Source organism: Bufo gargarizans, chromosome 2, assembly GCF_014858855.1.
Source record: "Bufo gargarizans isolate SCDJY-AF-19 chromosome 2, ASM1485885v1, whole genome shotgun sequence".
Classification (NCBI taxonomy): domain Eukaryota; kingdom Metazoa; phylum Chordata; class Amphibia; order Anura; family Bufonidae; genus Bufo; species Bufo gargarizans.
Genome location: NC_058081.1, coordinates 369028351 through 369044206, shown reverse-complemented (window position 1 = coordinate 369044206; position 15856 = coordinate 369028351). Strand labels below are relative to the sequence as shown.

General features: G+C 43.0%; 1 protein-coding gene across 1 annotated transcript in view; it reads right to left on the bottom strand.

Moving 5' to 3' along the window:
* JAKMIP2 (janus kinase and microtubule interacting protein 2) overlaps positions 1-15560 on the bottom strand; it is a 161733-nt gene extending 146173 nt beyond the window's left edge. Inside the window, exon 1 of the mRNA XM_044280740.1 lies at positions 15507-15560. The gene's annotated coding sequence lies outside the window, so the exon portion shown is untranslated. The remainder of the gene's footprint in view (positions 1-15506) is intronic.
* Between the last annotated feature and the right edge of the window lie 296 nt (positions 15561-15856).

Sequence of the window (15856 nt, the reverse complement as noted above, 5' to 3'; positions counted from 1 at the left end):
GTGCCGATGTATATAGGGATAGTGCATTGCAATTTAAAAGCAATCAAAAAGCTGTTTGTCATAGTCCCCTTGTGGGACTATTAAGTGGGGTAAAAAAAGGAAAAAAAAAACTCATTTATTCAATGTAAAAAAAATCCCTTAAAAAATACACTTTTCAATGAAAAAAATTGCAAAAAAAATATCTTCCCCATATGTTTGGTATTGCCGTCCCCGTAACGACCTGGACTACATAAATATGATGTAAATTATCCACTACAGTGATTGCCGTAAAAAAATAAATAAAAAAAAAATAAAACAATTATAGCTAATTCAAAACTTAATAACAAGCGATCAAAAAGTGCCATTTACTTAATGATACCAATGAAAAATACAAGTCATCCCCCCAAAAATCAAGCGCTCACACAACTCCATATAAAGAAAAATAAAAAAGTTATGGGTCTTGGGAAGTGGCAATGCAAAAACATTTTTTTCTTTTTAAAAAAAAGTGGGTTTTATTGCACAAAAGTAGTAAAACGTAAAAAAAATATATGAATCACTGTAATCGTATTGACCCAGAGAATAAAGATATTATGTTATTTTACCGAAAAATGAAAGCCGTAAAACCGCAGTGGCAGTATTGTTGTTTTTCCCATCTCCCTCCCAGAAACAGTTAATCAGAAAGCTATGTGTACCCTAAAATGGCACCATTAAAAACTACAACTTGTCCTGCAATAAAAAAGCCCTCATAAAGCTATATAGATGGAAAAATAAAAAAGTTATAGCTCTTGGAACGCGACGATGAAAAAAGGAAGAAAAATGCTTGGTCAGTAAGGTCCAAAACAGGCTGGTCACTGCAGGACACCACTCTCAGGTGCTGCCGCACGCAGGACCGCCACTATGACTACAGCTGTACCATATATATAGGTCACTACTGGAGAGCTAAGTAGCCTATGTATATTTTAAATGTATTTTTGATGTGTATTTTGCATATGACTAATTCCTAACAGCTTTAAAGAGGCATCTACAGCAAGATTAGATTACCCAGTAGATCGGTGCCCTGGCCGAGATCCCGCTAAGCTCCGCCCCCTCCAGTCCGATGACATCACCCGGTACCGACATTGGACCAATCAGAGTGGTCCCTTGCCCACGCTCTCTCCAATTGGTTGGTCTATGGTTGGTCTATGTACTGTAAAAATGCTGGTTTCAGCACTCAGAGTGGAGATCTCTGCCTGAAAGCAAGTAAGTGCCCCCAGTTCCCTTTATAAAATAAAAATCCCCTTCATATGTGCCCCAGTGCCAGTCATCAAATAAATCCCCCCTCAAGTATGGGCCCCCATTGTTCTCGATCCGATGTTCCTCTGCTCCTGCTCCTGCTGCCCTGGAGCCGCTGACATCTGCAGAGAGAGTGTGTTAGCTGTAATTTACAGCTAAAACTCGTCTCCAACGCCCCAAATCGGTGCTGGCACAGTTCTGGGGTGTTTAGCCCCGTAGATGCCGTGGTCAGTAGCCGCCCGCGGCATCCACAGGGTTGAGAGGGAGGGAGCTCCCTCTCTCTTCCATCTGGACTTTCGCAACAGCGTCCTGGTTGCCATTTGCAAGGAGGAGTTTATGGGGGAGAAATATGAGGCTGGAGGATGAATATGTAAGAGTGTGCGGATCTATGGAGGAGTGAATAATGTGCAGGAGGCTGAATATGTAAGAGGGGGCGGATCTATGGAGGAGTGAATAATGTGCAGGAGGCTGAATATGTATGAGGGGGCGGATCTATGGAGGAGTGAATAATGTGCAGGAGGCTGAATATGTATGAGGGGAGCGGATCTATGGTGGAGTGAATAATGTGCAGGAGGCTGAATATGTATGAGGGGAGCGGATCTATGGAGGAGTGAATAATGTGCAGGAGGCTGAATATGTAAGAGGGGGCGGATCGATGGAGGAGTGAATAATGTGCAGGAGGCTGAATATGTATGAGGGGGGCGGATCTATGGAGGAGTGAATAATGTGCAGGAGGCTGAATATGTAAGAGGGGGCGGATCGATGGAGGAGTGAATAATGTGCAGGAGACTGAATATGTAAGAGGGGGCGGATCTATGGAGGAGTGAATAATGTGCAGGAGGCTGAATATGTATGGGGGGAGCGGATCTATGGAGGAGTGAATAATGTGCAGGAGGCTGAATATGTAAGAGGGGGCGGATCTATGGAGGAGTGAATAATGTGCAGGAGGCTGAATATGTATGAGGGGGCGGATCTATGGAGGAGTGAATAATGTGCAGGAGGCTGAATATGTATGAGGGGAGCGGATCTATGGTGGAGTGAATAATGTGCAGGAGGCTGAATATGTAAGAGGGGGCGGATCTATGGAGGAGTGAATAATGTGCAGGAGGCTGAATATGTATGAGGGGGGCGGATGCTGGGAGGTGATCTTACACTGTAGCAACCGCCTGCTGCTGAGCTGCACTGGGAGCCACAATGCTTTGCAGCAGGAAGTGATGGCATACATAAACAGACATGCAAACAGTCTGTTGGGGACTGTAGAAGCAATGCAGCAGAGCAAAAGCTACCTAAAAACATCTTGGGAACATAAACTTGGCTACTAATGGTGAGTAAGCAACTTTAAAAAAAAATTAGTTTGCAGTGAATTTCTTATGTGAATTTGGTTTTTCAATATTGTTACCGCTAATTCATTTGGCTTTGCCCTTGAACACACATTGATACTCTTCCACCTCGTCCAAAGCAAGTTGCATTCAATAATCAGTAGCCAGATTACGGGGTGTAGATGGACCACTGTAAGTCGGGGAAATAAAACACCGATTCACCACTTAATCACATTATAACATGGACTTGTGGAACTGCCAAGAAAGTGATAAACTCTAGCAGCAAGCAATCTTGGCTAGGATGCTTCCTGTTACATTGTCAGAAACTGGGTCCACCAAATGATCATCTGGTAGGCAATTTCTACCCTAGAGTCAGTCAATTTAGCAGAAATCCATGTTTTAATTATTGTAACACTGTCCTTAGTGATCTACACTATGCAAGAACAAAAGTAGCATGCAAATAATCTTACATTCAGCCAAGTGCTTAATTAAACATGGCTACACTGCAGCTTTTGGCCATTCCCATTGCCCAAAAATAGAACTAAAGAAGAAAGACTTTTCAAAAAGGATGTCTATGATCTGTGAATAAAGCCCCATGGCTGCCCTCACAACACTTAATCACTTCTGCTATGCCCAAGTTACTGTCAAAAGGCTGAGGATTTCCATAGCTTAGACTCCACCAGGGAAGTACTGAGAAGATGTGATAAGTTCAGAACGTGCCTAGTTCATTAAACTGAGATGAAATTTAAAAGGACAATCTGCATTTTACTGCCTAGGGATATAGTAGCGTGCAGCTCCCGCTCTGCTATTGTTAGGAACTGATACAGTAAATCCATTGTTACACTCCCTAGCATTCTGAGTAGGGAGAACAGAGTGAGAATGTTTGCAGTAGAAATTCCATCATATACCATACACTGATATTCCTATCAGCACTATATACCATGAATATACAGTAAACTGGACCAGATTTGCTCTAGTGTCGCCTCCAGACACATGTATGCACATTACTGAAATAATGACACTAATCTCAATGGTTGGGGTACAACATGTGACATTGATGCAGCTGGCTTTCTTGGAAAATGCAGCTTATATGTAAAGTTGACAGGGGTCCTAAAGGAGTTGTCCAGGGGAACAACATTTTTTTTCATTGACCCCCTGGCGATGTGTTTCGGTCCAATCAGTTCTCCATATCCTGGTACCAGCATGCCACACTGGAAATAGTTGGAAATGCCCACTCAACCAATCACTGGTTGTAGTGGAGACCCACCTCAGTCAGTGATTGGCATTTTAAACCATTTCCAGAGAGTTTCCCCAGAACTATGAAGTCGAGGGCAGTGGGGACCAGAGCAGTGTTAAAATGGAAGTGGTATGGAATCAGTGTGTAAATATTATTTTATATTTTTAACCCATCCATGGCCAATTTTACAAAAAAATTGTTCCCAAAAATAAAACCTTTGGGTTATCCCACTTCAGACATTTTAGGCATATCCTCAAGACATGATATTTGATAGATGGTGATATCCATTATATAAATATAGGCACACTATCCCCATATTATGTTATTCTGTCTACACTTGCCTATTTAAAAGCAGTCCCGATGGAAAACTAACCAATAAGAAAAGAAATTGCCTATTCAGTGCTTTGTCGTATCACTGACCTGAAAATTCATATTAGCATTAATTACAACACTAGACAGATAAGTCCAAAGAACATGACTGGGAGCATGCACTGGAATGCAGCACAGATCCTATTCCCAAATAATTAATTTTCACTAATGCTCTTACATAGACTGCTTTGGGCAATGAATTTTAATAGAGAGGAGCCTTATGAGTGCAAATAATGGTTTTCAAGAATTAATTCAGTTGAAAGGCAGAGAACAATGTCGTTTGTATACTGTCCAATGTATGAAATGTACCAAGTCACGTATAGAGATTACTGATTGTCGTAAGAAAATAATGAAAATTGAAAATGCAAATAAATTGCTACTGGCTGAGGGTACATTTATACAGAGAGCCCATAAAGAGAGCTGATAGACAATACAGCAATGGTGAATGGCATTTGTTTAAAGGGCATCTGTCAGCAGGTTTGTACCTATGAAACTGGCTGACCTGTGCCATGTGCACTTGGCAGCTGAAGGCATCTCTGTTGGTCCCATGTACATATGTGGCCACATTACTGAGAAGAATTATGTTTTTAATATATGCAGGGATGAGATCAAAGCACATCAGCTTCTTTTCTTCTTTTCTGTATATGTACAGTGGTCCCGAATACTTCAAGTCACAGTGATACAGTAGGCTGTAGATGTATCCCTGACCTACATGTGACTCTCTAGGTTCCTCAGGAATCTAACAAACATACAAACAAGGAATGGGGAAGACCATGACAATGCACTCTGTAATATTTCCTGTAAGACAGTTTCATGAGAACAGAGCTACCCATGCTCCCAAAACTCTCCAGAGATATCAGCTTTCCGCTTTACAGCTTCAATTACAATTGTAACAATTAGAAATCTTCCTGGAGCAGTGCACTTGTATCCAGCTTCCCACATAAGATGTGCTTTGGGGTTCAAAAAGATCACATAGCAGTGACCTTATTTCTCTAACGTGGTAGAAAGCCTGCAGGTGGTGGAGAAGATGGGATGTCACGCAGAGAAAAAGGCAACATTGGAAGACTATTAGAATGCATTCATTTCATTTCCAATAAAGCAAGTAGAGGTTCTCCTTTCTTTAATACTATTCACTATCAGCACCATTCTGTAGAAATCCTTCCTGAGCTGGTTCTCACAACCCCATACATCTGGAGCCATGGTACAACATACCTATAGAAGACCTGATGCATATCAATGGAGATGAGCGAAGTTATGAAAAATTCAATTCAGCTGCTTCACAAAGAAATTTGCTTTGTGACAAATTACTTAGACACGAAGCGCATTTCTTTGCATGTATTGGGCACAATAATGGGGAACGACGATCGTGCCGCCGCCCGACAATGAACCCCTCAGATGCCGCATTGATCGCTGATCACGGCATCTGAGAATAACATGGAGGGCTTTCAGGGATTATTCCAGAAAAAAAAACTTTGATTGCGTAGAGGACATCGTGATTGAAGATTAAAATATCGCGATGTGACGTGGTGACATCAATACACCGGGCAGAAAAAAAAATACGCATTTAAATATGTAAAAGACAAATAAAAGCAGCTAAACTAGAGACAGAGAGATTCATTGCCAGAGAAAGTAAAATTCACTCTAAAATGTTCTTCAATATACAAAACACTGGGTAACACTGACATGGAAAAGGACTTAGGAATTTTAGCAGACAGCAATCTTAACTGTAGAAACCAGTGTCAGGCAGCTGCTGCCAAGGCCAATAGGATAATGGGTTGCATCAAAGGGGCATAGATGCCCGTGATGAGAACATAGTCCTACCACTTTACAAATCACTGGTCAGACCACACATGGAGTACTGTGTACAGTTCTGGGCTCCTGTGAACAAGGCAGACCAGAGGAGGGCAACTAAAGTAATAACTGGAATGGGGGAACTACAGTACCTTGAAAGATTATCAACATTAGGGTTATTCATTTTAGAAAAAAAGGGGAGATCTAATTACTATGTATAAATATATCAGGGGTCAGTACAGAGATCTATCCCATCATCTATTTATCCCCAGGACTGTGACTGTGACGAGGGGACATCCTCTGCATCTGGAGGAAAGAAGGTTTGTACACAAACATAGAAAAGGATTCTTTACGGTAAGAGCAGTGAGACTATGGAACTCTCTGCCTGAGGAGGTGGTGATAGTGAGTACAATAAAGGAATTCAAGAGGGGCCTGGATGTATTTCTGGAGTGTAATAATATTACAGGCTATAGCTACTAGAAAGGGGTCGTTGATCCAGGGAGTTATTCTGATTGCCTGATTGGAGTCGGGAAGGAATTTTTTTCCCCTAAAGTGAGGAAAACTGACTTCTACCTCACAGGGGTTTATTGCCTTCCTCTGGATCAACTTGCAGGATAACAGGCCGAACTGGATGGACAAATGTCTTTTTTCAGCCTTATATACTATGTTACAATTAATACTAATGTTGATCTGATTTGTAATAGATGGATATTTAGGGCTCCTAAGGAACCAATCTGCAACTTCTGCCCACTATACAACTACATCAGCAATGCAAAAGCTTGCTACCAGTCCAAAATAAGGCTTTTTGAAACTATGGTTGTGTTTTTTATTAAGTTGAACTATTAGGGCTTAGTGAGGGGGCTAGATACAGTACCGAAAATCCACCCACAAAAAAAATTACTTTCCCTGACTGGTATTCAGCCACCATGGTGTTCTTTACCGATGCCCTCTTTCCATAGGGTTGTGTGACCCACACAATTCTAATCTACTAATATTACAGAGGCTGTGGAGAGAAGGTGTCCTGTACACATAGCCCTTGAGGGAATGAGAGTTGATCCATCCTGAACTTGGGCCTAATGTACACTGTAATTTGGAGCAGTTGGAGGATGTAAGTATCCCCTACTATGCACAATTGTTAAAAAAGTAATTTTGGATATAGATTTTTCTTATTATTTTGCATTACATAGTTGATTTAGTTTAAGAACTGGAATATCCTTCTACCTGCCAGGGGCTACGTATACCACAGGCTGCGAAACAGCAGCATTTATCATGTAATGGTTTATTAGCTCTGACCAGACAATCAAAAAAGCTTAGGATATCTGCAGGGAGTCTAGGCTTATCTGTAAGAAGGGATATATGGAACAGATGAAAGGCATATCCGCTGTAATGCGTGCCAGGAGAAGTAGGGGATTCATTTTACATATTAGAACTATTGAGACAGAGAGATCAATGCACCATGAAGGTCATAATGATTTAATGAGTATTCAGCTAGGAAAATTCAGAGGAAGCATGCAGATTACTGTAGGCCTGTACTCAAAGCAAATGCAATGTTATCAAAGTTAAACATAATACAATATTAAAGAATGTGTAGTAATATTTGTCTCTAGGAATTATATGAATTGTATTGTGCTTTCACATAGTAGATGAAGCTTAGGCTGTGTTCACATTGTGCTTACAGTGCATGTTTGGCATATACAATAGAAAATCTCCCAATCTCTACACCGATTATATGGCCTCTCATTGTAAAAAAGAAAAAAGTATACTGTGTGATATACATTTTTATGGAATGTCCTTGCATTCAAAAGCAAATTGCTATTTATACACAAAGGACGATCTGAACACCAATGGGTATGTTTGGTGTACACACCAGGAGAAGTGTTAACATAGCTTTGTAGCTGTATATATTAGACTTCAAGCCTTATAAAGTTCAAACTCTCTCCCTTTACAACCTGGAGTGGTTGAGGTGCCACTCCCAGAATATAGGAGTTATCACATTTTTCATTTATGGAATACAAGTGTTCACAAATTACTTATACACGAAGCGCATTTCTTTGCATGTATTGGGCGCAATAATGGGGAATGACGATCGTGCCGCCGCCCAACAATGAACCCCTCAGATGCCGCATTGATCGCTGATCACGGCATCTGAGAATAACATGGAGGGCTTTCAGGGATTAATCCTGAAAAAAAAAAGAAAAAAAAACTTTTATTGCGTAGGGGCCATCGTGATTGAAGCGAGTAAAATATTGCGATGTGACGTGGTAACATCAATACACTGGGCAGAAAAAAAAATACGCATTTAAATATGTAAAAGACAAATAAAAGCAGCTAAACTAGAGACAGAGAGATTCATTGCCAGAGAAAGTAAAATTCACTCTAAAATGTTCTTCAATATACAAAACACTGGGTAACACTGACATGGAAAAGCACTTAGGAATTTTAGCAGTCCACCGGGAGTCAGCAGGGTGGCAGCAGTGGGAGGTGGGTAGCCAAACGTACCCGGAGTAGACCACCTGCTTCGCAGGAACCTACCTGTCCAGAAAATAGTGGTGTGTGGCGTGGGTTCACAGAAGCAGCTGTGCTAGCAGGCAAGTCAGTGCAGAGTGTTGGGAGTAAAATCACCTACTCGGCGGAGCGGCATTTTTTTTTAAGCCGCCGGAGGAGGTGAACATGGCCATATGTAGAATCTGTGGGCAGAAGGTGAAGCGTGGCCAGGGCGCCAATGTTGGCACCACAGCCCTGCATAAACATATGCAGCATCACCATAAAGTGGCCTGGGAGAAATGTGGCTCCGATGTGGTGGTCCAGCCCAGCACTGCATCACCCAGTGGCACGCACCGGGTTTCAGGCAGTCGAGGCTCCACCACCTCACCCGAAGAGAGCTGTCTGTCCTTCCCATCATCTGCTGGTCCTGATGCTTCTGCTCCTCTTATTCCTCATCAGTCATTTAGTCAGCAATCGATCACCGAAGTGATTACAGTATGCGTGCACTCATCCAACGGCGCAGAAGCTGAATGTGCTTCAGTCCAAGTTGCTGGTGCTGCAGTCCCTCCCTTTCCAAGTGGTAGACTCTGCACCTTTCATAGAACTGATGGCTTGTGCCGAGCCGAGGTGGAGAGGCAGTACCAACCGTGCACACAAATGTAGAACAAAGGGTGGGCCAGTCCTTGAGCCTGTCAGTGTATGCCAAAGTGCATGGCAGCGCCGACGTGTGGAACTATAACTATAGTCAAGGACAATACATGTCCTTTACGGCCCACTGGGTGAATGTGGTTCCTGCACAGCCACACCAGCAATTTGGCCAGGTGATGCCGCTTCCGCCTCCACATTCTCACGCAGTTTGTCCTGCGACAATGTTTTCCTCTGCCTCCTCTTCCTCCACGGTGTCCTCAGTCTCCACTGCAGGGAAAATTCACAGTGCCCCTCCAGCATACCACATGTGCAGGCACTGTCACGCTGTCCTGCTCCTAATTTGCCTGCATGAACAGAGTCACACAGGGGATGAACTACTCCGTGTCCTTCATCAAGAAATCGAATCCTGGCTTTCCCCGCGACAACACATAATAGGAACCATGGTGACTGACAACGAGAAGAACATGGTGTCGGAGCTGCGTCAAGGAGGGCTGAGCCGTGCGCCCTGCATGGCACACATTTTCAATCTGGTTATCAAGAGGTTCCTGAAGTCTTTGTCATGGCTGAGAATGGGGGAAACTCTCAACCGTTCGATGTCTATAGGATATGTGTAGCTGCTAGGCCAGGACGACAGGATCAGGGAGCAGGTCACCTCCGATCGCGTCCCTAATCCTGACCCTGACTCCTAACCGTATGAGCCAACCCAGATGGTAGGAGAGCTCATACTCCGGAACCTAGGGTCCCTACTTGCTCTCAGGAAATCCCTGGACTAGGAGCAGGGTAAGACGACCTGTTACTCCTAGACACAGATGAACAGGAGTCTCACTGGCCAAGGAGCAAGGAGAGGGGAAACATTTACAGCATATGGATATGGCAGGTGAGATAAACCAGTACTACACCTAACTGCCACAGACACGCTGACTGGAACCCGTGCACAAGTACTGATGTCCACACAAACATTAAGGACACAGCACACACACAACTCACGGAGGTATCCAGGACACCCATAGCTGTAAACAACATAGAGAGCATAAAAACATCTTCTTAACATCATAACATATATTTTTATGACCACAAGGGTGGCCCTCACTGGATAGATGGCATATAAGACCAGGAGGATGACTCCCGCATAGAGCATGGCTGGAGTACCCCTCAGCTACAGGCATCCAGCAGGAGCTAAATAGCCCAAGAAGCCACACCCACACACACATACTAGGAAAGGAGTTAACCCTTCCAACACCAGACAAGGAAAGTGTCACTAAAAGGGGAAAGGCACCCACAACTAAATCCCGTGCACACCAAACATAGAAAGTGAACACAAACAAACACACATTGCAGATGCAACCGCATGCCTTGACAGCGGGCCCCATAGCAACCAGCTCAGGCTGCTACACTGCCAACAAACATCATGTTGCCAGCGGCAACAAGCAGATCGCTGACAACTGCATGCGACACAAAGAGTCACGACCAAACACATAGTCGTGACAGTCTTCCACCTATCTGCAAGACATCCTAAAAATGGCCAGGAAACTTTGCATGCACTTCAGTCACTCGCACACTGCAAAGCAGCGGCAGAACGGTATCCCCCAACATAGGCTGATATGCAACGTTTCCACCCATTGGAATTCCATCCTCCATATGTTGGATCGACTATACGAACATAGAAAGGCCATAAACGATTTCTTGATGATCCAAGCGGACAGGAGTACTCCCTTTTGTAACTTGTCAGTACAAAACACAGAAGACATGTAAATATTCCATTCACGTGTCATCTCTGTTTTGGATCCACTCCAGTTTTTTTGGGCATTAGCAATACTGATGGATAACTGACCAAATGCTGACCAAGTGAAGGCGGATGCTTAACAGACAGGATCCGTTTTTGGGGGGCTATTGTTCTGACGGATCAGAGCAAGGGCAAAATAATCAGAGATGTCAACACAAACTTACTGCTGACACCCTCTCCAGGGTTTAATAAAACAGGTTCTGTAGACATCTATGTGGAATCAGCTGACGACGGTGTAAAAGGAGTGCGCTTCTTCTTAACGCTAACATTGACCTGTAAGACTGAGTTCATAGTTATTTGGTCAGTTTTGGCCCCGTGACTGCCCAAATAAGTGAAGTGTGGAGTGATTCTAAGAGTGAGGCCTGTCATCTGCATGTCATACTGACCCACAGTATTATTTCGCTACCACAGCAGACTCCCTATGCGTGTTACAGCAAGGCACAGTGTTCTACACTATAAAGGCTCTCTGCAGTCAGGAAATAGACATTTTTTAATGCGATTAGCCGCAAATAAATTAAGATCGAACCAAATTTTTTCAAAAAATTTGTTGAACCAGCCGATTCAAATTTTTTGAAATTCGCTCATCTCTAGTTATAAATTTTTGTTTAACTTTGCACCACTTACAGCACAATTTTGCCACACCTGTTGTTGAGCAAAGCACAAAAAGTGTCATCTGAGACACTTAAAGGGGTTGTCCTTTTTTTCATATTGATGACTTAGGGCTTGTTCACACGAACGTATGGGTTCCGTTTCCATATTGCGCCACAGATGCGGACCCATTCACTTGAATGAGTCCACAAATCCAGAGATTCGGAGCGGTGTGGAGCGGAAGCACAGAATGGAAACCCACAGAAGCAATACAGAGTGCTTCTGTGGTGTTCCGTTCCGTCCTTCCGTTACGCACAAAGATAGAACATGTCCTCTCTTTTTGCGGAACGGAGGTATGCAGACCATTCAAGTTGAATGAGTCTGGATCCATCCCAGGGACTTCACAAACGTTCTCCGTGCATTGCAGACCACAAATTTTGGTCCGCAATGGAAAACATACTTTAGTGTGAATGAGCCCTTACCCTCAGAATAGCTCATCTATATCAGATCGGCGGGGATCCGACTGCAGGCACCCCTGCCGATCAGCTGTTTGAAGAGACCGCAGTGCTCGTAAGAGTGCTGCCTTCTCTTCACTATTTGCCGGATCACTGTCACAACTGTAGTGGCGAGCAGGTCTAATTACAGCACTGCTGTCCGATTCATCTCAATAGAACAGCTCCGTCGCCAGAACTGCCTGCCAGATCCGGCAATCTGTATGCAAACGGATACCATTTGTAGATGGATCCGGATCTGTCTCACAAATATATTGCAATACCGGATCCGTCTCTCTGGTTGTCATCTGGAAAAACAGATCCGGTATTTATCTTTTTCACATTTTTAAAGGTCTACGCATGCGCAGTCCGCAAAACCGGATCCATTTTTCCAGAACACTTAGGGCATTAATGCATTTCAATGTAAAATAATGCCAGCAAGTGTTCTGGAATTTTGGATAAAGAAAATACTGCAGCATGCTGGGGTCCAAAAACCGTACAGTGACTGAACTGAAGACTTCCTGATGCATCCTGAACGGATTGCTCTCCATTCAGAATGCATTAGGTTAAAACTGATCAGTCTTTTTCCGGTATTGAGCCCGTAGGATGGAACTCAATGCCAGAAAAGAAAAACGCTAGTGTGAAAGTACCCTAAGAATAACACTTTTACCTACAGACGTTTCCCCAGTTTTTACACCACCCCACTACTGGAATGAGATTGCTCCATTTTTTTTTTACCTTAATAGCCATGCCTGCTTACCTATCAAGTTTTATAAAAATGCCTAGAAATTGAATAAAATTACAAAAAGTTGGAAGTTTGTGCCCAAAAACCATTCCACAGTGCTATTCCAATCAATATTGTCTGCAGCCTTGCCATTTTTGAACTGATGGACATTCAAGCAGGATGGACCGAGAAACCACAAAGTGTGATTTAAAGCAGAGCAGGTCTGCTGAGATTTTTTTTCTCGCAAACAAGCCCTATTAAAAGATCACAGCAGCCAAATTTCCTGGTCATGACAAAGGCTGTACAATATTGCCTTACAGAAAATGTGCAGAAGAAAAGTGACAGGGTTGTTCATAGTTACTAATCAAATTTTCTTTCAGTAATTTGCTGATTCCCAGAGGAGTGCTTCTTGGACCCCACTGATCAGAAGCATAGCTTGTAGCTCCTGGGCCTAAATGCTAAATCATTAACAAAGCCCCCATCTATAATGCTTTATGCACAGTACTGGTCTCCTTATATGGGGAAGAAGTACTTTATGGTTCCCCCATCTGTCTCCTGGGCCCAGGTACAGCTGCATTCCCTGAACCGTATATAGTTGTGTCTCTGCCTCTGATTCGTTAAATGTTGCTGATAGTAGCACTCTGCTCTGGCTAATAGTCAGGATCTTGATTCAGTAGTAATCTTCTGTTACAGGTCCTCTCAAACATTTTCTCAATATCCTTTACAGTCAAACTACGGTGGTACCTGGGCCTCACTAGCTGTTAATATCCATGACAAAACGGGACATACACGTAGGTTACCAGTGCTGGTCCCAGTGCCTGCAGTAACAGTGATAGAGTCCCCAGTAACAGCTGTAGTAGCCTCCAGCTATCTTACCAAAGTCACAGTCACTGTCCCACTCCATTAGCTAATTTTTTCTATTTTCTCCCTTTGCTTTTGTCACAAGAAGGAAGTTAACTGGGTAACTTCCTGTTCCTGTGCCAATCTCATCCTGAGAATGTCTTCCTGGGTGAGGTGGTCTGTGCAGGGGCAATTAGTCTGCCCTACTGTATTTGGGATGCCTGTCAGACAATCAAGAACTGGAGGGAAGGGAGGGAGGCCACCTCATAACAAAGTGAGGCCTGCCACAGTTTATGAAGCAGTACTTGTGTGCCTCCTTAGGATTGGCTGCTATAGAAAATGCTCCACTTTTCCTCAGCAATTATTTTAGCATACAATCTGAACAGCTTAAGGACCACAAGTCACATATTTCCTACCATCTGTTCTGTTTCTGGTTAAAGCTGTGTATAGATCTTTGTGAGCAGATCCCAACAATTGGGGCAGGTAGACTGCCACTTGTGGACTGCCTTTAGGAGAAACTTGGATCTAATAGGATCGTCTCACTCCATCGTTGCCAGCCACTCATCTCCACTGAAATACCATGAGCCACCACTAAAGATGAAGATAGGGTATCAGAGCTCATGGCTATGTGATATCTGTAGCCACCTACTTATTTCCAGAATCGCTGATTGCAACTTGTGACTCTCTCCCAAAAAGTGGAAATTTGTCATATATTTGGCCTACTAAAGACTCACATCATATACATAAAACACCCTTCATTTACCGAACTTCAGCCAATGTGATTCCTATTTAGGTCAGTCACAATACACAATGTGATCGGATGTCCGTGTGACCTGGAACCAAACTGCATGTTCTGGAAAGGTATGCAGTAAGCATGGGCAAATACCCTTACAATAGGATTATAATTAAAGCTGGTGAACAAACACTAGAGGCCTCCAGTTCATGGAAATAATATAATGCAGACATCTAGCATTTCTTATTGTATCTCAAGCTACTAAATAAAAAGAATGAACAGAAGAGTCAATGATTACATATCATAAAGAACACTAAATGCCAGATTTATTGCCGCATGAGGCAGTAGGCTAGAAGTAGGAACCGAGGCCTGGAAAACTCAACCCAATACACAAGAGGGCTGTATATGCTCTTCCAATAGTATAAAGGCTTTGTGTGCTCTCCTCGACATTCACTGCACAGTGCCAATATTATCAGCAAAAATCAATAGGCTACAGTAAAAAACAGGCACGTGATATACAAACCTACAACCACAAACCAAACATTGAATATTTTTACCAGTGCAGATTATATTTTAGCTACGTTATTACTACAACACTACTATACATGTATCTGATTTACAGTAAATATAAAATATATAATGATGGCATCTCATAACAGTCATGTAGCATTTCATGTATGTATGATGGTTGCTCATTAACAAATGGATGACATTGTAGCAAGCAATACCATTACACTGCCTCAGCATCCCACCATACCTAGGATTTCCTTCTACCATATTAAATACCAGTCATGCTTCTAAAATATAATCGATTGAATGCTGTGATATTTTTATTATAAATCTTTTAAGCAGTAGAATTAGATCAAGTGTATCCTTTTGGCAGGACAGCACAGAATATAATACAGGCTAGATACAAAATTGTTGGACATGTCGGAATAATATATTAATATCATCTCCCCGGGGATATTGTGTCTCCAGATGGAGATGAAGGTGAGGCCCAGACCGATTACTACCATTGCTGCCATCGTTACCCTTCAAATGCTATACCACTGCTAATGTGGATAGTAAATAATACATGGCTGCAAGCATCAATCTTATATGGAAAATGCTCTGATGCATCAAGCTGTCAACATAATTCTGCATCCTTAAATTCAATCATTCTTGTACATGGCCACTACGCTGGTTCCTAATGATGACAATGACAATGCAGCCTTACACCCTACGAAAATATGTAATGATGGGACTCACCATGTTGAGGGCTGGCAGAGAGAAAAGCTGAGCTGTCTCAATGCTGAATCCATTTTGCTCCTGCTGCTGTATAAGCCACACATCAACAGCTGGGATGATGCTGAGGACGGCTGGATGGGTAGGCATCCGCCCCTCCCTCCTTCTTCTAGGGAGGCAGACAGAGAATGAGCTCATGGAGCCTGGAACTGCAATCTCCCTCCCTCAGTTCCTATGGAAACTAGGCTGCTATCACAATGGAAGATTGCTGCTGTGTAGGTGCTCAGAGTCTCATTCACAGCTCAAGCTGCACGTTGTGATTGTGGCTCTGAGCTCTCCAATAACCACACAAGTGAAGTGCTTGGTGTGCTGTC